Source organism: Homarus americanus, unplaced genomic scaffold (assembly GCF_018991925.1).
Source record: "Homarus americanus isolate GMGI-L3 unplaced genomic scaffold, GMGI_Hamer_2.0 scaffold48902, whole genome shotgun sequence".
Taxonomy (NCBI): domain Eukaryota; kingdom Metazoa; phylum Arthropoda; class Malacostraca; order Decapoda; family Nephropidae; genus Homarus; species Homarus americanus.
Window position 1 is genome coordinate 76,241 of NW_024753803.1, and position 24,378 is coordinate 100,618.

A 24,378-nucleotide genomic window follows, 5' to 3' on the forward strand; every position below is an offset into this window, starting at 1 on the left:
GTTATTGTTGTTATTGATATTAGTTGTATTGTTATTGTTGTTATTGTTATTAGTTGTATTGTTATTGTTGTTATTGTTATTAGTTGTATTGTTATTGTTGTTATTGTTATTAGTTGTATTGTTATTGTTGTTATTGTTATTAGTTGTATTGTTATTGTTGTATTGTTATTGTTATTGTCGTATTGTTATTGTTATTAGTTGTATTGTTCTTGTTATTAGTTGTATTGTTATTGTTGTATTGTTATTGTTATTGTTGTATTGTTATTGTTATTAGTTGTATTGTTCTTGTTATTAGTTGTATTGTTATTGTTGTATTGTTATTGTTATTGTTGTATTGTTATTAGTTGTATTGTTATTGTTGTTATTGTTATTAGTTGTATTGTTATTGTTGTATTGTTATTGTTATTGTTGTATTGTTATTGTTATTGTTGTATTGTTATTAGTTGTATTGTTATTGTTGTTATTGTTGTTATTGTTATTAGTTGTATTGTTCTTGTTATTAGTTGTATTGTTATTGTTGTATTGTTATTGTTATTGTTGTATTGTTATTGTTGTTATTGTTGTTATTGATATTAGTTGTATTGTTATTGTTGTTATTGTTATTAGTTGTATTGTTATTGTTGTTATTGTTAGTAGTTGTATTGTTATTGTTGTTATTTATTGTTATTTATTAGTTGTATTGTTATTTATTATTGTTATTAATTCTTATTATTGTTGTATTATTATTATTGTTATTATTATTTGTTGTATTATTATTGTTATTGATATTAATTGTATTATTATTATTATTTATTATTTATTATTATTATTGTTATTATTTATTAATTATATTATTGTTATTGTTATTATTATTGTAATTGTATTATTATTTATTATTATTGTTATTATTATTATTGTATTATTGTATTATTAATTATATTATTATTATTGTATTATTAATTGTAACTTATTATTATTATTATTATTATTGTATTATTATTATTGTTATTATTATTAATTATATTATTATTGTTGTTATTATTTATTAGTTATTATTATTATTGTTGTATTATTATTATTATTATTATTATTATTATTATTGTTGTATTATTTATTATTGTTGTTATTGTTGTTGTATTGTTATTATTGTTGTTGTTGTATTGTTATTATTATTGTTGTTGTATTGTTATTATTATTGTTGTTGTATTGTTATTATTTTTGTTGTTGTATTGTTATTATTGTTGCTGTTGTTGTATTGTTATTATTTTTGTTGTTGTATTGTTATTATTGTTGCTGTTGTTGTTGTATTGTTATTATTTTTGTTGTTGTTGTTGTATTGTTATTATTGTTGCTGTTGTTGTATTGTTATTATTGTTGTTGTTGTTGTATTGTTATTATTGTTGCTGTTGTATTATTATTATTGTTGTTGTATTGTTATTATTGTTGTTGTTTTATTGTTATTATTTGTTTATTATTGTTATTATTATTTGTTGTATTATTATTGTTGTTGTTGTATTATTATTTGTTGTATTATTATTATTGTTGTTATTGTATTATTATTATTATTATTTGTTTATTTGTATTGTTATTATTATTGTTGTTGTATTATTATTGTTGTTGTTGTTATTTATTATTATTGTTGTTGTATTGTTATTTGTTGTTGTTGTTTGTTATTATTGTATTTGTTGTTTATTATTATTGTATTTATTGTTGTATTGTTATTGTTGTTGTTGTATTGTTATTATTATTGTTGTATTTTGTTGTTTGTATTTTATTATTGTTGTTGTTTATTTATTATTATTGTTGTTATTATTTTGTATTGTTATTATTGTTGTTGTTGTATTGTTATTATTGTTTGTTGTATTGTTATTGTTGTTTGTATTGTTATTATTATTGTTGTTGTATTGTTATTATTGTTGTTGTTGTATTGTTATTATTGTTGATGTATTGTTATTGTTGCTATTTCTTCTTCTTTTTCTTCTTAGTTGATATTTAATTGAAGAACATAGAGAGAGATAAGAGAAAGAGATGAGGAAGACGAGGAGGAGATGAGAATAGAAAGAGAGGGGGTGGGGATAACGAGAGGTGGAAAGAAGAATAGACGAAGAGAGGAAGAAGAAGAAGCAAGGGAGAGTGGAGAAGAAGAAGAACGGGAGAGTGGAGAAGAAGAAGATACGAAGGAGAAAGAAGAAGAACGGGAGTGGAGAAGAAGATACGAGAGAGGAGAAGAAGAAGAACGGGAGTGGAAGAAGAAGGAGCAGGAGGTGGAGAAGAAGAAGAAGAGCAGAGTGGAAAGAAGAAGAACGGGAGTGGAGAAAGAAAGAAGAACGGGAGAGTGGAAGAAGAAGATACGAAGAGAGGAGAAGAAGAAGAAGAACGGGAGAGTGGAGAAGAAGAAGAACAGGAGGTAGAGAAAGAAGAAAGAACAGGAAGTGGAGAGAAAGAAGAACGGGAGGTGGAGAAGAAGAAGAAGAACCGGAAGTGGAGAAGAAGAAGAACGGGAGGTGGAGAAGAAGAAGAACGGGGAGTGGAGAAGAAGAAGAAGAACGGGAGGTGGAAAGAAGAAGAACGGGAGAGGAGAAGAAGAACGGGGAGAGTGGAGAAGAAGAAGAAGAACGGGAGGTGGAGAAGAAGAAGATACGAGGAGAGAAGAAAGAACGGGAGAGTGGAAGAAGAAAGAACAGGAGAGTGGAAGAAGAAGAACGGGAGGTGGAAGAAGAAGAAGAAGGGAGGTGAAGAAGAAGAAGAAGCAGGAGAGTGGAGAAGAAGAAGAACGGGAGAGTGGAAAGAAGAACGGGAGGTGGAAGAAGAAGAAGAACGGGAGAGTGGAGAAGAAGAAGAACGGAGAGGAGAAGAAGAAAGGAGAGAGTGGAGAGTGTATTTGTGTTTTGTTATATGTGTTGGACAGTAGCCCTAAGAGCTTGGGAGGCGGACACGGCCTCTTCTTCTCTCTCTCTCTCTCTCCTCTCTCTCCTCTCTCTCTCTCTCTCTCCTCTCTCCCTCAATCACCACATTTATCTATGCTCTCTGTCTGTCTGTCTCATATTCTTCCCGTCTTCACTTCTCTTCCTTTTCCTCTCCCCTTATTTCTCTCTCTTCCTCCCTCTCTCTTCTCCTCCCCTCCCCTCCTCCTTCCTCCATCTACCCTCTCCTCTCTCACCATGGCGACTGGGGGTGATATCTTTCATGGCCACAGAATTAGAGTTTAATGGTCTCAAGTTGTGTGTATATAGTCATATTCTCTTAGGGGCCTTACACACACACACACACACACACACACACACACACACACACACACACACACACACACACACACACACACACACACACACACACATGACCCAGACCACAAAGCTACACTACACTCACAGCTAACATGTAGTTAGCTTTCTCGTGTATAATATATAAATAGACCAGCTTGACCTCACTTCTATAACCAGCTTGACCTCTTCTATAACCGTTGGCCTCACTTCTATAACCAGCTTGACCTCACTTCTATAACCAGCTTGACCTCACTTCTATAACCAGCTTGACCTCATTTCTATAACCAGCTTGACTTCACTTCTATAACCAGCTTGACCTCACTTCTATAACCATGACCTCACTTCTATAACCAGCTTGACCTCACTTCTATAACCAGCTTGACCTCACTTCTATAACCAGCTTGACCTCACTTCTATAACCAGCTTGACCTCACTTCTATAACAACTTGACCTCACTTCTATAACCAGCTTGACCTCACTTCTATAACCAGCTTGACCTCACTTCTATAACCAGCTTGACCTCACTTCTATAACCAGCTTGACCTCACTTCCATAACCTGTCGACACTGATCCCATAATTTTAGCATTTAATATATTTTACTATGTAGAACTTTACTTGTTATGTTTATACCCCGTGGGAGAATGTATTTGTCGGTGAGCACCATTCCCGTAACTGCCTCTTGACCGAGTATTCAGTTTTATGGCCGTGGTGTTTGTTTCGGCCGTGTGACCAGCCTAGACCAATCACCAGGCACGCCTCCCATTCCTCCAGCCAACCGTGTGCCAGTAAACAAGGGCGTCTATCCAATCACAGCCCAGGATGTATCGCTTTTGTGTCTGCAGCCAATCAACTGCGGGTAAACATAGCCGTTTGACCTCAGACGGTACACAATGCTTCCGTGCTTGTCCCGAGCCAATCATCAGTGGGTAAATAAAAAGGCGTTTGACCAATGGCGGTACAGAATGTTGCTTTGTGTGTAGCCAACCAATCACCAGTCTGAAAATAACTGTGAGAGAGTTCTGGCGTGTAAGCTTTCAGCCAATCATTATTCCACACAAAGGCGTTTGAGCCAGACTGTATACTTGCGTCGGTGCCTCCAGCCAATTATCTGCAAGTTCACAAGTTTAACCAATGACAGAACAGACCAAACCGTCTCGTGCGTCCTAGGCCAATCATCGCCCCGGAAACAAAGGTGGTTAACCCAGACTGTCGAGAATACGTGCGTGTCGGACTAGCCAATTATAAACCAGGAAGCTAAGCCGTTTTGACCTATCCACACCTAACGCTCGCTAACCAATCACATGTCGAGGAACAAAGACCAATAAAAAGACCCGTAGTTCCTCAGTGTTATGAATCACATCGTTTCGTCAACAGGGATTAATGATCAGGAAGATACGTTGATAAATAACTAAACATTGACGCTGTGACTTTACCTTAACTAGACACCGGCTTTACATAGCAATTTAACACCGCCTTTACTTAGCAATTTAACACCACCTTTACTTAGCAATTTAACACCGCCTTTACTTAGCAATTTAACACCGCCTTTACTTAGCAATTTAACACCGCCTTTACTTAGCAATTTAACACCGCCTTTACTTAGCAATTTAACACCGCCTTTACTTAGCAATTTAACACCGCCTTTACTTAGCAATTTAACACCGCCTTTACTTAGCAATTTAACACCGCCTTTATAGCAATTTAACACCGCCTTTACTTAGCAATTTAACACCGCCTTTACTTAGCAATTTACTACCGTCTTTACTTAGCATTTAACACCACCTTTACTTAGCAATTTAACACCGCCTTTAACTTAGCAATTACACCGCCTTTATCTTAGCAGTTTAACACCACCTTCATAGCAATTTAACACCGCCTTTAGCAGCAATTTAACACCGCCTTTACTTAGCAATTTAACACCGTCTTTTATAGCAATTTAACACCGTCTTTACTTAGCAATTTAACACCGTCTTTATAGCAATTTAACACCGTCTTTACTTAGCAATTTAACACCACCATTGCCAGCAATTAACATAATCTTTATAGCAATTTAACACCGTCTTTACTTAGCAATTTAACACCGTCTTTACTTAGCAATTTAACACCACCTTCACTTAGCAATTTAACACCGTCTTTTGCTAACAATTAACACCGTCTTCATAGCAATTTAATACCACCTTCACTTAGCAATTTAACACCACCTTCACTTAGCAATTTAACACCGCCTTTACCAGCAATTTAACACCGTCTTTACATAGCAATTTAACACCACCTTTTTAGCAATTTAACACCGCCTTTACTTATAACAACACCGTCTTTACTTAGCAATTTAACACCGTCTTCACTTAGCAATTTAACACCACCAACTTTAGTAGCAATTTAACACCACCATTACCAGCAATTTAACACCATCTTTACTTAGCAATTTAACACCGTCTTTACTTAGCAATTTAACACCGTCTTTGTAGCAATTCAACACCACCTTCCTTAACCAATTTAACACCGTCTTTACTTGCAATTTAACACCATTCAGCAATTTACCATACTTCATAGCAATTTAACACCACCTTCATAGCAATTTTACCATAACTTAGCAATTTAACACCGTCTTCCATAACAATTTAACACCACACTTAGAATTTTCACCGCCTTTATAGCAATTTAAAATCTTTACTTAGCAATTTAACACCGTATTTAAGCAATTTAACACCACCTTCACTTAGCAATTTAACACCACCTTCATATCGTCTTTACTTAGCAATTTAACACCGCCTTTATAGCAATTTAATATCGTCTTTATAGCAATTTAACACCACCTTTACTTAGCAATTTAACACCGCCTTTACTTAGCAATTTAACACCGTTACTTAGCAATTTAACACTGTTTTACTTAGCAATTTAACCGTCTTTTAGCAATTTAACCACCTTTTTAGCAATTTAACACCACCTTTAGCAGCAATTTAACACCACCTTCACTTAGCAATTTAACACCACTTTTAGCAATTTAACACCACGTTTATAGATTTAACACCGTCTTTACTTAACCAATTTAACACCACCTTTGCTTAGCAATTTAACACCACCTTTGCTTAGCAATTTAATATCACCTTCATATATTCACTTTTAGCAACAATTTAACACCACGTTTATACAGCAATTTAACACCTGTATTTACTTAGCAATTTAACACCGTCTTTACTTAGCAATTTAACACCACCTTATGAATTTAACACCACCTTTACTTATGATTTTACCATTACTTAGAATTTAACACCGCCTTTAGCAGCAATTTAAACACGTCTTTACAGCAATTTAAACACCTTTACTTAGCAATTTAACACCGCCTTTGTAGCAATTTAACACCGCCTTTACTTGAGTTTAACACCACCTTCACTTAGCAATTTAACACCGCCTTTTAGCAATTTAACACCACCTTTACTTAGCAATTTAACACCGTCTTTATAGCAATTTAACACCAATCTTTACTTAGCAATTTAACACCGTCTTTACTTAGCAATTTAACACCAAATCTTTACTTATGATTAACACCACCTTTACTTAGCAATTTAACACCGTCTTTACTTAACCAATTTAACACCAAACTTTTGCTAGCAATTTAACACCGTCTTTATATGCAATTTAACACATATTAGCAACAATTTAACACCGTCTTTGTAGCAATTTACCGTCTTTAGCAATTTAACACCACCTTCCTTAGCAATTTAACACCACCTTCATAGCAATTTAACACCATAGCCTTGTATTTAACACCGATCTTTACATAATTTAAACTTACTTACGCTTTATAGCAATTTAACACCGTCTTCTTAGCAATTCTTACCATAACTATGATTTAACACCACCTTTTAGCAATTTTACCACCTTTACTTAGCAATTTAACACCGTCTTTATAGCAATTTCACGTCTTCTTAATAATTTCTTTTTCACTTTTACAGCAATTTAACACCATCTTTGCAATTTAACACCACCTTTACTTCTTGATTTAACACCACCTTCAGCAACAGAACTTTTTCACCTACAGCAATTAACACCACCTTCATAGCAATTTAACAGCCTTTATATATGATTTACTTTACTAGCAATTTAACACCGCTCTTTGTAGCAATTTAACACAATCTTGTAATTCTTATACCACACTTTTACCTTAGCAATTTAACACCACCTTTACTTAGCTTATTTTCACCTTCTTAACCAATTTAACACCTTTACTTAGCAATTTAACACCTTTACTTAGCAATTAACACCAATCTTCTTGTAGCAATTTAACACAACCTTTCTTGCAATTTAACACCATACTTTATATTCTTTCGCAATTTACTTTCTTAGCAATTTAACACTTGTATTATTTTACATTTAGCAACATTTACCCCTTTATAGCAATTTCACACCTTTACTTAGCAATTTAACACCGTCTTTAACCAATTCACTCACCTTTGCAACATTAACACCGCCTTTACTTGATTTTTTCGCCTTCACTTAGCAATTTCTTACAATGGCAATTTAACCCACCTTCATGTGATTTAACACCCTAACCATATTAACCAGCAATTTATCCACCTTTACTTAGCAATTTAACACCACCTACTGCTTATGATTTAACACCGCCTTCATAGCAATTTAACACCGCCTTTATAGCAATTTAACACCACCTTTGCCAGCAATTTCACCGCCACTTACTTAGCAATTAACACCGCTTTGTAGCAATTTAACACCTTCGCCGCAATTTAACACCGCTTCTTAACAATTAACAATTATTTATAGCAATTAACACCTTTACTTAGCAATTTAACACCACACTTAACCTAACCAATTTAACACCGCCTTTGCCAACAATTTAACACCACCTTTAGCAATTTTACCACCAGCAATTTTACCGCCTTTACTTAGCAATTTAACACCACCTTTACTTAGCAATTTTTCACCGCCTTTACTTAGCAATTTAACACCAGGTAGGAGAGAAAATATTGGACAGTGAATCTCTGGGTAAGTTAATTTTTTTCTCAACAGGTGGTAAGTGAAGGCAACTGATTAAGGTAGAGTCTCAATGTAGTTTTAATATTTTTTTAACTTTATTTTTTGCTTCTTTGGTATAAATGAATTAGGTTCATTCTTGTATATTCACTTACGAGTATTATTTATCTTACCTTCTTTTGCTCACCTGTTGATTAGGCACCTAGGCTTAATTTACTTAACCTTTATGCTATAATGTACCTGGAGGTGGTAAGCTAGATTAAATGGAGTTAGATTAGGTTACGTTAGGTTAGATTAGGTTACGTTACGTTAGATTAGGTTGTTAGGTTGTGTTATGTTACTTAGATTAGGTTACGTTAGGTTTTGTTAGGGTTTTGATTGGATTACGTTACATATTTGTATTAAGGTTTGATTAGATTAGGTTAGGATTGGTTAGGTTAGGTTAGGTTATGTTAGGGTTATGTTAGGTTAGGTTAGGTTAGGATGTTCACTCATCAGGTAAAATAAGCTGGTGTGTTTAGTACCCTTCAGGTGATCCCCTCACTTAACCTGCACCTGGGCACCACCTTCACTATACCGTCGTAGGTGTGATGATCCAACCTTGTGTCGCTGTATGTATGTATGTATGTATGTATGTATGTTGGAGTGATCTGTTTGTCTCACCTGCAGCCAATTACGTGAGGGTACACAAAGGCGTCTAGCCACTTACCTCATACTCTCAGCCAATCATTATGAGGTGAAGGAAAGCGTCTGGCCAATCACTGTCTGTGTCTTTAGCCAATCATCTGCAGGTAAATAAAGGTACAGTTGACCAGTTACGTAATGTGTTCATCCAATCACCTGTGTGTAAACAAAGTCGACTGACCAATCGCGTTGTGTGTTCAGCCAGTGAGTAAAGACAAAGCTTCTGAGTTGACCAATCGCATTATAGTGTGTTTATGGATGTCTATTCACGTGCTTTGTAGTGTAACCAATCACAGTTGATCAGATTCCGGTGTGAGACTTCCAGCCAATCACTCTTGAGGAAATTGAAAAGATAGTAAGCGCTGGCCTCCCACAGCCAATCAGGGCAATATAAACAAGAGACGAAATTCGTGAACCAATGAGAAGACAGGCTTGACCAATGAGCAGCTAGGACTAGGTGTACTAGCTCCTTCTAACCAATCAAAACGAGAAATAACAAAGAGACGAGAGGCTTGACCAATGACGGTACAGGACAGGTGTAGTTGCCATGGTAACGTCAGGGGATGTCCTTCTCCTCCCCCCCCCATATGGCCAATTAGAACGAGGTAAACAAAGAGGCGAGAAGCTGGACCAATGAGGAGGCAGGACAGGTATAGTCGCCATGGTAACGCCTGCAGCAGCGTCGTCCACAAGGGGAGGAGGAGGAAGGCCTGCCAGACCCCCACCCGCCTGCCAGGGGAGGGAGGAAGGACCGCCAGACCCCCACCCGCGCCTGTCAGGGAGGGAGGAAGGCCTGCCAGACCCCCACCCGCGCCTGCCAGGGGAGGAGGAAGGACCGCCAGACCCCCACCCGCGCCTGCCAGGGAGGAGGAGGAAGGCCAGACCCCACCCGCGCCTGCCAGGGGAGGATACGCCCAGGTGGAAAGGGGGATAGAGGGAGTGAAGAGGAGTTGACGATAGGAGAAGATAAAGAGGAAAATCATGGATAAAAAATGAAGAGACGAATGTAGGAATAGACAGGAATTGAAGAAAGAAAGAGTAAAACCAAGTGAAGGATAAGGATATGCATAATACCAATAAAGGAAGAGAGGAAGAAGAATATAATAATTTGAGGAATAGGCAGATGAAAAATAACGAAATAGAGATAATGGAATAATTGATGGGAATAAACCAAGTGAAAGGATAAATAAGAGGAATGAGGAGACGAAAGAAGGAAGGGAAGAAGATAATAGGGGAATTAAGAATGAGAATAGTGGAATTTGAGGAGCAGATTAACGAAAAGAAGAAGAATGACGTTGAAGAGGAAGAAGAAAAGAAAACTGAAGAAAACTAAAATAAACAAGAGAACTGAATGGGAAAGAGAATAATCATGAATAACTGAATAAATGAAGAATAGAGAGAGAGAGTTAAAGAAGTAAACAGAGAAAATAACAATAAACGGTGTGAATAGACGGGTCGAAGGAGGAGAGAGGAAAAGGAGAGAGAGAGAGGAAGAAGAGAGAGAGAGAGAAGAAGAAGAGGAGAGAGAGAGGAAGAGGAGGAGGAGAGAGAGATGAAGAATGATAGTAGAGTTTAGTCGACATTATGTTAGGGAAGTAAGAGGCGCTGAGAGGGAGGTAGGGAGGGGTGGGTGATGTATACACGTGTACGTAAATTTATGTGCACCTATATTGACGTAAACATATTGACGATCCAGCACATATGAACTATAAAATACATACATACATACATACATACCGGTACATTTATTTATACATGACTGCAACTCTCTCTCTCTCTCTCTTTCTCCAGTTCAATGTCTCACCCAAACACACACACACACACACACACACACACACACACACAGGAAGAGAGGAGGGAACAGGCGGTAGAGAGAATGAAAGAGGAAGGAGGAAGAAAATGGAGACGAAGATGTAGAGGGACGAAGAAGGAGGAGGGATGGAGGGAAAAGAAGAAGAGGATGGAGAGAAAGGTGAGAAGAAGAGGAGGAGAGAATGAGGAAGGATAGGTGTAGTAGTAAGGGAAGGACAGGTAGGTAGGGAAGGGCAGGTGTAGGTAGGTAAGGAAGGACAGGTGTGAGGGGGAGAGGACAGGTGTGGGTAGGTAAGGAAGGACAGGGGAGGTGGGTAGGGGAAGGGGTGTAGGGTAGGGAGGGAAGGACAGGTGTGGGTGGGAAGGAGTAAGGAAGGGGACAGGTGGTGGGTAGGGAAGGACAGTGTAGGTAGGTAGGGAAGGACAGTAGGTGGGGACAGGTGTGGGTAGGTAAGGAAGGACAGGTGTAGGTAGGTAAGGAGGACAGGTAGTTGGGGGAAGACAGGTGTGTAGGTAAGTGGGAAGGACAGTGTAGGTAGGTAAGGAAGGACAGGTGTAGGTGGGTTGGGACAGGTGTAGGTGGGTAGGGAAGGACAGGTAGGTAGGGCGAAGGACAGGTGGTGGTAGGTAAGGAAGGGTGTAGGTAGGTAAGGAAGGACAGGTGTGGGTAGGTGGGAGGAGTGAGGTAGGTTGGGGGAGGACAGGTGTGGGTAGGTGGGGATGCAGGTGTAGGTAGGTATGGGGAAGGACAGGTGTAGGTAGGTTGGGGAAGGACAGGTGTAGGTAGGTAAGGACAGGTGTAGGTAGGTAAGGAAGGACAGGTGTAGGTAGGGAAGGAAGGACAGGTAGGTAGGGGAAGGACAGGTGGGTAGGGGAAGGAAGGACAGGTGTAGGTAGGTAGGTAGGAAGGACAGGTGTAGGTAGGTAAGGGACAGGTGTAGGTAGGAAGGACAGGTGGTAGGTAGGGGAAGGACAGGTGGGTGGGTAGGGAAGGACAGGTGTGGGTAGGTAGGGGAAGGACATGTGTGGGTAGGGGAAGGGCAGGTGTAGGTGGAGGTGGGGAAGGACAGGGTAGGTAGGGGAAGGACATGTGTGGGTAGGAAGGGCAGGTGTGGGTGGGTAGTGGGGGCAGGTGTAGGTAGGTAGGGAAGGACATGTAGTAGGGAAGTGGGGGACAGGTGTGGTAGGGAAGGCAGGTGTGGGTAGGTAGGGAAGGATGTGTAGGTAGGGGAAGGGGCAGGTGTGGGTGGGTAGGGAAGGGACAGGTGTAGGTGGGGAAGGGACAGGTGTAGGTGGGTGGGTAAGGACAGGTGTGGGTGGGTTGGGAAGGACAGGTGTGAGGTAGGTAGGGGAAGGACAGGTGTAGGTAGGGAAGGCAGGTAGGTAGGGGAAGGGACATGTGTGTAGGTGGGTAGGGAAGGACAGGTGTGGAAGGGAAGGACAGGTGTAGGTAGGTAGGTAAGGACAGGTGGGTGGGTTGGGAAGGACAGGTGTAGGTAGGTGGAAGGACAGGTGTAGGGGTAGGTGGGTAGGTAAGGACAGGTGTAGGTAGGTAGGGAAGGACAGGTGTAGGTGGGGAAGGGACAGGTGTGGGTGGGTGGAAGGACAGGTGTGGGTGGGTGAGTGGGAAGGACAGGTGTGGTAGGTGGGGAGGGACAGGTGTAGGTAGGTAGGTGGAGACAGGTGTGGGTGGGTAGGGGGAAGGACAGGTGTGGGTAGGTAGGAAGGGACAGGTGTGGGTGGGTAAGGGGAAGGACAGGTGTAGGTAGGTGAAGTGGGGACAGGTGTAGGTAGGTAGGGAAGGACGTGGGTGGGTGAGGAAGGACAGGTGTGGGTAGGTGGAAGTAAGGACAGGTGTAGGTGGGTGGGGAAAGGGCAGGTGTGAAGTGGGTGAGAGGACAGGTGTAAGTAGGTAGAAGGGACAGGTTGGTAGGTAGGGAAGGACAGGTGTAGGTAGGTAGGTAAGGACAGGTGTAGGTAGGTAAGGAAGGACAGGTGTAGGTAGGTAAGGACAGGTGTAGGTAGGTAGGGAAGGACAGGTGTAGGTAGGTAAGGACAGGTGTTGAAAGTGAGACAGGTGTAGTATACCGAACTGATATGTTATAAACCTTTTTAGCTGTAAGTGTATAACCTGGAGCCGCTCGGGGCCACGGATGTTAACACAGTGTTCGCTGGTTGTGTTTCACCTAACTCTGTACACTTTAGCCCTGTTCACCTCCCTCCCCATTAGAGCAGTATTTGTGTGTGTGGGGGGGATGCAGGAGAGTGTGTGTGTGTGTGTGTGTGTGTGTGTGTGTGTGTGTGTGTGTGTGTGTGTGTGTGTGTGTGTGTGTGTGTGTGTGTGTGTGTGTGTGTGTGTGTGTGTGTGTTTCCTTTGTGTGAAGATAGGGAAGTACTGTCGGTATATCTGTCTACAGATTTGGGGGGACCAGATTTTTAACTTTTGCTAGATTTCAGATTTTATTCTTTAGTTATGAGTACAGTATTGTAGTTGTAATCGTGTTTGCCGATTTTAATTACGATTTTTGTATTAACTTGTATGTGTGTTTTACCGATTTTCGATTTTGTTAACAGTTGATTTATTGGTGATGACAGATTTCCAGCCAGATTTCTTTTTTATAAACTAGTTGTGATTTGTTTTGCTGGTATCACTTAATATTTTTTGTCGAATACAGTAAAATAATGTTTTGTCGAATACAGTAAAATAATGTTTTTGTCGAATACAGTAAAATAATGTTTTTGTCGAATACAGTAAAATAATGTTTTTGTCGAATACAAGTAAATAATGTTTTTATCGAATACAGTAAAATAATGTTTTGTCGAATACAGTAAAATAATGTTTTTGTCGAATACAGTAAAATAATGTTTTTTGTCGGATACAGTAAAATAATGTTTTTGTCGAATACAGTAAAATGTTTTGTCGAATACAGTAAAATGTTTTTGTCGAATACAGTAAAATATGTGTGGATACAGTAAGTTTTTAAAATAATGTTTTTTTCGAATACAGTAAAATAATGTTTTTGTCGAATACAGTAAAATAATGTTTTTGTCGAATACAGTAAAATAATGTTTTGTCGAATACAGTAAAATAATGTTTTGTCGAATACAGTAAATAATGTTTTGTCGAATACAGTAAAATAATGTTTTTTGTCGAATACAGTAAAATAATGTTTTTTGTCGAATACAGTAAAATAATGTTTTTGTCGAATACAGTAAAATAATGTTTTTTGTCGAATACAGTAAAATAATGTTTTTGTCGAATACAGTAAAATAATGTTTTTGTCGAATACAGTAAAATAATATTTTTGTCGGATACAGCACAACTACATGTATTTCTCTGGATAAAGTACAGCTTCACTGTTTTTGTTTTCTAATCTATCAGTACAATACAGAACTCACTTGGGTACAGTACTTTTTTGTTCCATTACAGTACAGAGTAATAACGAAGCTTCTGTCACTTTTAATCCGTTCAGGCCGCTAGTGCATTGAACACACATAACATTCCGTTTAATAACAGAATGGGGATAACAGGGTATTGTGGACATACCGTATAATAACAGAAGGAGGGGAATGGTGGTAACAGGACATAGTGGACATACCGTATAATAACAGAAGGGGGTAGTGTAACAGGACGAAGTGGACATACATATAATAAGAAAGCGGTACTGTGTTCCGGTTATGTGAGGGTTCCGTTGCCTTTATTAAAACTGGTGGTGTTATATGGTGCTGTACTGTATGAGTGACTGTACCTGTATGAGTGGCTGTACCTGTATGAGTGACTGTGTCTGTATGGTGGCTAGCACTGAATGAGTGACTGTACCTGTATAAGGTGACTGTATGGTGGTGAGCATCTGTATGAGTGACTGTACGTATAGTGGATACATGTGGTGGCTGTACCTGTATGAGTGACTGTACCTGTATGTGACTGTACCTGTATAGTGACTGTACTGTATAGTGACTGTACCTGTATAGTGACTGTATAGTAATGACTATATAGTGACTGTACCTGTATAGTGACTATACCTGTAGTAACTGTACCTGTATGACTGTACCATGGTGACTGTACTGATGGTGGGATTGCCTGTGTGACTGTGTGCATGGTGACTGGCCTGTGGTGACTGTCCCTGTATGATGACTGTACCTGTATGAGTGACTGTACCTGTATAGAGGTGACTGTCCATGTGTGTGCCTGTGGGTGACTGTACCTGTATGGTGGCTGTACCTGTATGAGTGGCTGTACCTGTATGGTGACTGTACCTGTGAGTGACTGTACCTGTATGGTGACTGTACCTGTATGACTGTACAGTGGCTGTACCTGTATGAGTGACTGTACCTGTATGAGTGACTGTGTCCCTGTATGAGTGGCTGTCCTGTATGGGGTTCCTGTATGATGATGTACCTGTAGGTGACTGTACCTGGAGTGGCCTGTACCTGTATGAGTGACTGTACCTGTATGAGTGACTGTACCTGTATGAGTGACTGTACCTGTATGAGTGACTGTCCCTGTGGCAGGTGACTGTCCCTGTATGAGTGACTGTCCCTGTATGGTGGCTGTACTGTGGGTGACTGTTCCTGTATGAGTGACTGTACCTGTTGATGACTGTCGAGTTGAGTGGCGATGCCTGTAGTGACGTCCTGATAGTTGTCTGTATGAGTGACTGTCTGTGGTGGCTGTACCTGTATGAGTGATGTCTGTATGGTGTGTACCTGTATGAGTGACTGTACCTGTATGAGTGACTGTACCTGTATGAGTGATTGTACCTGTATGAGTGACTGTGCCTGTGGAGTGACTGTCCTGTATGGTGACTGTACCTGTGGTGGCTGTACCTGTATGGTGGCTGTACCTGTATGAGTGACTGTGTATGGTGGTGTACCTGTATGAGTGACTGTACCTGTATGAGTGACTGTACCTGTCTGAGTGACTGTACCTGCATGAGACTTGTCTGATGAGCGACTGCCCTGTATGTGAGACGTACCTGGTGACTGCCGCAAGTAGCGATGTCACCTGACGAGTGACTGTACCTGTATGAGTGACTGTACCTGTAGAGTGACTGTCCCGTGTAGAGTGATGACCGATGTTTGTATGAGTGATCACTGTCCCAGGAGCATGGAGGACTGTCCAGGTGATGACGGAGTGATGTACGAGTGATCACTGTATGGAGTGATTGTACCTGTATGGTGACTGCACCTGTATGAGTGACTGTACCTGTAAGGAGTGACTGTACCAGTAAGAGTGACTGTACCTGTATGAGTGACTGTACCTGCATGAGTGACTGTACCTGTATGGTGATGTACAAGGAGCTGTACCTGTATGAGTGACTGTACCTGTATGAGTGACTGTACCTGTATGAGTGACTACCTGCATGAGTGACTCACCTGTATGAGTGACTGTACCTGTATGAGTGACTGTACCTGTATGTGAGACTGTACCTGTATGAGTGACTGGTACCTGTAGTGAGTGACTGTACTGTGTAGGAGCTGTCCCTGGGAGTGACTGCTCAAGTGAGTGACTGTGCGTGACGCCGATGTGACTGTACCTGTGCATTTATGAGTGACTGTACCTGTAAGGAGTGACTGTACCTGCATGAGTGACTGTACCTGTATGAGTGACTGCACCTGTATGAGTGATCTTGCATGAGTGACTGTACCCGTAGAGTGACTGTACCTGTATGAGTGACTGTACCTGTATGAGTGACTGTACCTGTATGAGTACTGTCCCTGTATGAGTGACGTCCCGGAGTGACTGTCATGAGTGCTGTACTGTATGAGTGACTGTACCAAGGAGGATCACCTGTATGAGTGACTGTACCTGTATGAGTGACTGTACCCGAAGGAGTGACTGCACTGTATGAGTGACTGCACCTGTATGAGTGACTGTACCTGTGTGATGAGTGGACTGTACCTGTATGAGTGACTGTACCTGTAAGGAGTGACTGTACCTGTATGAGTGACTGTACCTGTATGAGTGACTGTACCTGTATGAGTGACTGTACCTGTATGAGTGACTGTCCTGCATGGAGTGACTCTGTACGAGTGACTGTCTCTGTATGAGTGACTGTACTGTATGAGTGACTGCCCTGCATGGAGTGACTGTACCTGTATGAGTGACTGTACCTGTATGAGTGTACTGTCTGTAGTGACTACCTGATGAGACTGTACCTGTATGAGTGACTGTACCTGGTATGAGTGACTGTACCTGTATGAGACTGTCTCGAAGGGGACTGTACCTATGAGTGGACTGTCCCTGCATGAGTGACTGTACCTGAAGGAGTACCGTACCGTATGAGTGACTGTATTCGTATGAGTGACTGTCCCTGTATGAGTGACTGTACCTGTATGAGTGACTGTATCCGTAAGGAGCACTGTACCTGTATGAGTGACTGTACCTGTATGAGTGACTGTACCTGTATGAGTGACTGTACCTGTATGAGTGATCATCCTGTATGAGTGACTGTACCTGTATGAGTGACTGTACCAGATGAGTGACTGTACCTGTATGAGTGACTGTACCTGTATGAGTGACTGTCCTGTAAGGAGAGTGACTGTATCGAGTGACTGTCTTGCATGAGTGACTGTACCTGTATGAGTGACTGTCTGTATGAGTGACTGTACCTGTATGAGTGACTGTACCTGTGATGAGTGACTGTACCTGTATGAGTGACTGTACCTGTATGAGTGATTGTACCCTGTATGGGAGTGACTGTACCTGTATGAGTGACTGTACCTGTATGAGTGACTGTACCTGTATGAGTGATTGTACCTGTATGAGTGACTGTACCTGTATGAGTACTGTACCTGTATGAGTGACTGTACTCAAGGAGTGACTGTACCTGTATGAGTGACTGTGACCAGTATGAGTGACTGTGCCCTGTATGAGTGACTGTCTCTGTATGAGTGACTGTCCCTTGTATGAGTGACTGTACCTGTATGAGTGATCACCTGTATGAGTGACTGTACCTGTATGAGTGACTGTACCTGTATGGAGGACTGTACCTGTATGAGTGACTGTACCTGTGAGTACTGTACCTGTATGAGTGATCGTACCTGTATGAGTGACTGTACCTGCATGAGTGACTGTACCTGTATGAGTGACTGTACCTGTATGAGTGACTGTACCTGTATGAGTGACTGTACCTGGGTATGAGTGACAGCCTGTAGAGTGATCGTACCAGGAGTGACTGTACCTGTATGAGGACTGTACCTCAAAGGAGTGACTGTACCTGTATGAGTGACTGTACCTGTATGAGTGACTGTGGGTCTGTATGGAGTGACTGTCCCTGTATAAGGGGGATCGTCCCCATGAGTGGACTGTACCTGTATGGAGTGACATGGGCCTCTGTATGAGTGACTGGTACCTGTATTAGGGAGTGACTGTACCTGTATGAGTGACTGTACCTGTATGAGTGACTGTACTCTGTATGAGTGACTGTCCTGTATGAGGATCGTTGTCCTCAAGGAGTGACTGTCCCTGTATGAGTGACTGTCCCTGTATGGAGTGATCAAAATTTGCATGAGTGACTGTACTTCTGTATGAGTGACTGTCCCATGAGTGATCAGCCCTGTCATGGAGTGGACTGCACCTGTATGAGTGACTGTCTCTGTATGGAGTGACTGTACCTGTATGAGTGACTTGTACCAGTTCGTATGAGTGACTGCACCTGTATGAGTGACTGTACCTGTATGGAGTGATCAGGTATGAGCGATTGTCCCTGTATGAGTGGACTGTCTCCAAAGGATAGGACTGTCCCTGTATGAGTGACTGTCCCTGTATGAGTGATCGTACTCAAAGGAGTGACTGTACCTGGTGGGAGTGACTGTCCCATGAGTGATTGTACCTGTATGAGTGATCTGCCTGTATGAGTGACTGTCCTGTATGAGTGACTGTCCCTGTATGAGTGACTGTCCCTGTATGAGTGATTGTACCTGTATGAGTGACTGTACCTGTATGAGTGACTGTACCTGTATGAGTGACTGTACCTGTATGGAGTGACTGTACCTGTATGAGCGACTGTACCTCAAGGAGTGACTGTCCCTGCATGAGTGGACTGTCCCTGTATGAGTGACTGTCCTGTATGAGTGACTGTCCTGTATGAGTGACTGTCCCTGTATGAGTGATTGTACCTGTATGAGTGATCGTCCCTGTATGAGTGATTGTACCTGTATGAGTGACTGTACCTGTATGAGTGACTGTCCTGTATGAGTGATTGTACCTGTATGAGTACTGTCCCTGCATGAGTGATTTGTACCTGTATGGAGTGACTGTCCCTGTAGGAGTGACTGTCCCTGCATGAGTGACTGTCCCTGTATGAGTGATTGTACCTGTATGAGTGACTGTCCTGTATGAGTGACTGTACCTGCATGAGTGACTGTACCTGTATGAGTGACTGTACCTGCATGAGTGACTGTACCTGTATGAGTGATTGTACCTGCATGAGTGACTGTACCTGTATGAGTGACTGTCCCTGTATGAGTGATTGTACCTTGTATGAGTGATCTGTCCTGTGAGTGACTGTCCCCGTATGAGTGACTGTCCCTGTATGAGTGATTGGTACCTGTATGAGTGACTGTCCCTGTATGAGTGACTGTACCTGTATGAGTGACTGTACCTGTATGAGTGACTGTACCTGTATGAGGACTGTACCTGTGTGAGTGACTGTCCCTGTATGAGTGACTGTCCCTGTATGAGTGACTGTACCTGTATGAGTGATTGTACCTGTATGAGTGACTGTACCAAGGAGTGACTGTACCTGTATGAGTGACTGTACCTGTATGAGTGACTGTACCTGCATGAGTGATTGCTTTAGGAGTGACTGTCCCTGTATGAGTGACTGTCCTGTATGAGGACTGTCCCTGTATGAGTGATTGTACCTGTATGAGTGATTGTCCCTGCATGAGTGATTGTACCTGTATGAGTGACTGTACCTGTATGAGTGACTGTACCTGTATGAGTGACTGTACTTTATGAGTGACTGTCCCTGTATGAGTGATTGATCATATGAGTGACTGTCCCTGTATGAGGACTGTCCCCGTGTGAGTGACTGTACTGTATGGGAGGACTGTCCCCATATGGAGTGATTGTACCTGTAATGAGTGGACTGTACCAGGTATGAGTGACTGTACCTGTATGAGTGATTGTACCATGAGTGACTGTACCTGTATGAGTGACTGTACCTTGTATGAGTGACTGTACCTGTATGAGTGACTGTACCTGTATGAGTGACTGTACCTGTATGAGTGACTGTACCTGTATGAGTGACTGTGCCTGTATGAGTGACTGTCCCTGTATGAGTGATCGTACCTGTATGAGGACTGTACTGTATGAGTGACTGTACCTGTATGAGTGACTGTACCTGGTATGAGGACTGTACCATGAGTGACTGTACCTGTATGAGTGATCACCTGTATGAGTGATCAGTCCTGTATGAGTGACTGTACCTGTATGAGTGACTGTACCTGTATGAGTGACTGTACCTGTATGGAGTGATTGTACCTGTATGGGACACCTGTATGAGTGACTGTACCTGTATGAGTGACTGTACCTGTCATGAGTGACTGTACCTGTATGAGTGACTGTACCTGTATGAGTGACTGTACCTGTATGAGTGACTGTACCTGTATGAGTGACTGTACCTGTATGAGTGACTGTACCTATGAGTGACTGTCCCTGTATGAGTGACTGTACCTGTATGAGTGATCAGCCTTGTATGAGTGACTGTACCTGTATGAGTGACTGTACCTGTATGAGTGACTGTACCTGTATGAGTGACTGTACCTAATGAGTGACTGTACCTGGTATGAGTGACTGTACCTGTATGAGTGACCGTACCTGTATGAGTGACTGTACCCAAGGAGTGACTGTACCTGTATGAGTGACTGTACCTGTATGAGTGACTGTACCTCGATGAGTGACTGTACCTGTATGAGTGACTGTACCTGTATGAGTGACTGTACCTGTATGAGTGACTGTACCTGTATGAGTGACTGTACCTGTATGAGTGACTGTACCTGTATGAGTGACTGTGATCTGTATGAGTGACTGTACCTGTATGAGTGACTGTCCTGTATGAGTGACTGTACCTGTATGAGTGACTGTACCTGTATGAGTGACTGTACCTGTGTTGATGAGTGACTGTACCGAAGGAGTGACTGTACCTGTATGAGTGACTGTACCTGTATGAGTGACTGTCCCTGTATGAGTGACTGTACCTGCATGAGTGACTGTCCTCAGGCGAGTGACTGTCCCGTATGAGTGGGATCAGTGCTGTATGAGGACTGTACTCATGAGTGACTGTCCTGTATGGTGACTGCTGATGGTGACTGTACCTGTATGAGTGACTGTCCTGTATGGTGACTGTACCTGTATGGTGACTGTACCTGTATGAGTGACTGTACCTGTATGGTGTGTACCTGTATGGTGACTGTACCTGTATGAGTGACTGTACCTGTATGAGTGACTGTACCTGTGAGTGACTGTCCCTGTATGAGTGACTGTCCTTGTGACTGTACCTGTATAGTGACTACCTTGCTGTATAGTGACTCTGTGGTGATGCCCTGTTGAGTGACTGTACCTGTATGAGTGACTGTCCTGTGGTGACTGTACCTGTATGAGTGACTGTACCTGTATGGTGACTGTCCTGTGAGTGACTGTCCCTGTATGGTGACTGTACCTGTATGGTGACTGTACCTGTATGGTGACTGTCCCTGTATGGTGACTGTACCTGTATGGTGACTGTACCTGTATGGTGACTGTACCTGTATGAGTGACTGTACCTGTATGGTGACTGTCCCTGTATGAGTGACTGTACCTGTGGGTGACTTGTCCCTGTATGGTGACTGTACTGTATGAGTGACTGTCCCTGTATGAGTGACTGTACCTGTATATGGTGACTGTACTATGAGTGACTGTACCTGTATGAGTGACTACCTTTATTTATCGTCTTTAGTTATCTATCTATCTATCTATCTGTCTGTCTGTCTCTGTCTCGTCTGTCTGTCTCTGTCTGTCTGTCTGTCTGTCTGTCTGTCTGTCTGTCTGTCTGTCTGTCTGTCTGTCTGTCTGTCTGTCAAATACTTTCTAAATCACTTTCTAATCTATCAATATATCTATCTATATATATATCTATCTATTTATCTATCTATCTAAAAAAAAACTTTCAAATTTAGAGATTAAGAAGAGAAACGCGTCGAGTACTTTCTAAAGCACTTTCTATTTTCTCCTCTCCAATAGCAGGGCGACGGGAGAAAAGGCTTAAACGATTCTTAAACGTTTTCCAATTCTGCTAGTTCTGTTATTTTTACCTGTGTTGTTGTTGTTATTATGAGGTCACAGTAGGGTGTTATTAAGGGGGGGGGTAGTGTAAGCGTTATTAGTTTGTTATTATTATTATCATCATTATTTGTTATTATTATTATTACCATCATCTTCGTCGTCGTCATCATCATCATCATTAATATTATTATTATAGAGGTAGGAGTAAGGCGTTAGCTAGCAAAAATAAAACGTTAGCTAGGCAACGTTAGCTAGCGAGAGTAAACGTTAGCTAGCGAGAGTAAACGTTAGCTAGTAACGTTAGCTAGCGAGAGTAAACGTTAGCTAGCGAGTAAACTAATTGCTTCGGTAAACCAGCTAGCGGGTAAAGTTAACTGGCGAGTAAACGTTGGCTAGCGAGGTAAACGTTGGCTAGCAAGGGTAAACGTTGGCTGTAAGATGGCTGATTAGCTAACGAAGTAAACTTCAGCGCTTAAGGGTAAGCGATTAGCTAGCAAGGGTAAACGTTAGCTAGCAAAGGTAAACGTTAGCTAGCAAGGGTAAACGTTAGCTAGCAAGAGTAAACGTTAGCTAGCAAGAGTAAACGTTAGCTAGCAAGAGTAAACGTTAGCTAGCAAGAGTAAACGTTAGCTAGCAAGAGTAAACGTTAGCTAGCGAGAGTAAACGTTAGCTAGCGAGAGTAAACTTCAGCTAGCAAGAGTATACGTTAGCTAGCAAGGGTAAACGTTAGCTAGCGAGAGTAAACGTTAGCTAGCTAGAGTAAACTTCAGCTAGCAACAGTATACGTTAGCTAGCGAGAGTAAACGCTAACTGTAGTCCAAGTACAGACATAAACGCTGGGAACTTACATTGTTCTGCCTGGTACATTTAATATAGACATGGAGACGGATACAGGTATTAACTGTACCGTGCTGTAATTACCAGAAGGATTACAGTACAGTACATAAAGGTGTCGGCTTAACCTAGTTGTGTATTGTGAATGTGTGGTTCATCAGGAGTTAATTAACCTTTCTTTAAATTATGATGATTACCTGTTGTTATGGTGGTCAGCTGATGTTATGGTAATAATGGTTGCCTCTCGAAATCGAGGATGGCCGGCCCAAGGCTCACCGATAAGCGTAAATTTGTTTAAGGTGTAGAAGCTGTCACCAACACAACAACCACACCCTAAACGAGTTGCATGACCCAGTGTCAAGGAATAGTCCGAGAAGACCGGACAACTCGCCAACTGCACTGGCTAACCATTACCCAGGTACACGATCCGCAAATCGATTAACATCCAGGTTCCCAATTACTGCTGGGTAGACAGAGGCAAATGGCGTAAAGATTCTTACCCATAGTTTCACCCTGCCCGGGAATTGAACCCGGGTCCACTTGCTTGCGAGGCGAGCATGCTGACCACTACACCACAGGTCGCCATGGTAATCAGCTAATGTTTTTATAATGGTCAGCTAATATCGTCATAATAGTCAGCTAATGTTATAACAGTCAGCTAATATCGTTATAATTGTCAGCTAATATCGTTATAATAGTCAGCTAATGTTATAACAGTCAGCTAATATCGTCGTAATAGTCAGCTAATATCGTCGTAATAGTCAGCTAATATCGTCATAATAGTCAGCTAATATCGTCGTAATAGTCAGCTAATATCGTCGTAACAGTCCAGCTAATATCGTCGTAACAGTCAGCTAATATCACGTCGTAACAGTCAGCTAATATCGTTATAATAGTCAGCTAATATCGTCGTAATAGTCAGCTAATATCGTCGTAACAGTCGCTAATATCGTCGTAACAGTCAGCTAATATCGTCGTAATGGTCAGCTAATATCGTCATAATAGTCAGCTAATATCGTCGTAATAGTCAAAAGCTAATATCTCGTCATAATAGTCAGCTAATATCGTCGTAATAGTCATGCTAATATCGTCATAATAGTCAGCTAATATCGTCGTAATGGTCAGCTAATATCGTCATAATAGTCAGCTAATGTTATAACAGTCAGCTAATATCGTTATAATAGTCAGCTAATATCGTTATAATAGTCAGCTAATATCGTCGTAATAGTCAGCTAATATCGTCATAATAGTCAGCTAATATCGTCGTAATAGTCAGCTAATATCGTCATAATAGTCAGCTAATATCGTCGTAATAGTCAGCTAATATAATCAGCCATCTCAGGTATTCGCCCACCTTAATTAGAGACGTGAGGACGCACCTAACTCGCCCGCTTAAGTCTTCCACACACTGACGGCGACAGTATGGTGTGTACAGTAAGTCTTCCCGAGTCTTATTACGGCGTGTTCCTCCTGTCTTCACGTGGTTGGGTTAGGTTGGGTTAGGTTAGGTTGGGTTAGGTTAGGTTAGGTTAAGGGTCTGTTAT

General features: G+C 41.3%; 1 non-coding gene across 1 annotated transcript; it reads right to left on the reverse strand.

Moving 5' to 3' along the window:
- Positions 1–23,342: 23,342 nt before the first annotated feature.
- Positions 23,343–23,416, reverse strand: Trnaa-cgc. The gene has a single exon. It is a non-coding gene; the product is annotated as a tRNA-Ala (tRNA).
- Positions 23,417–24,378: the final 962 nt, after the last annotated feature.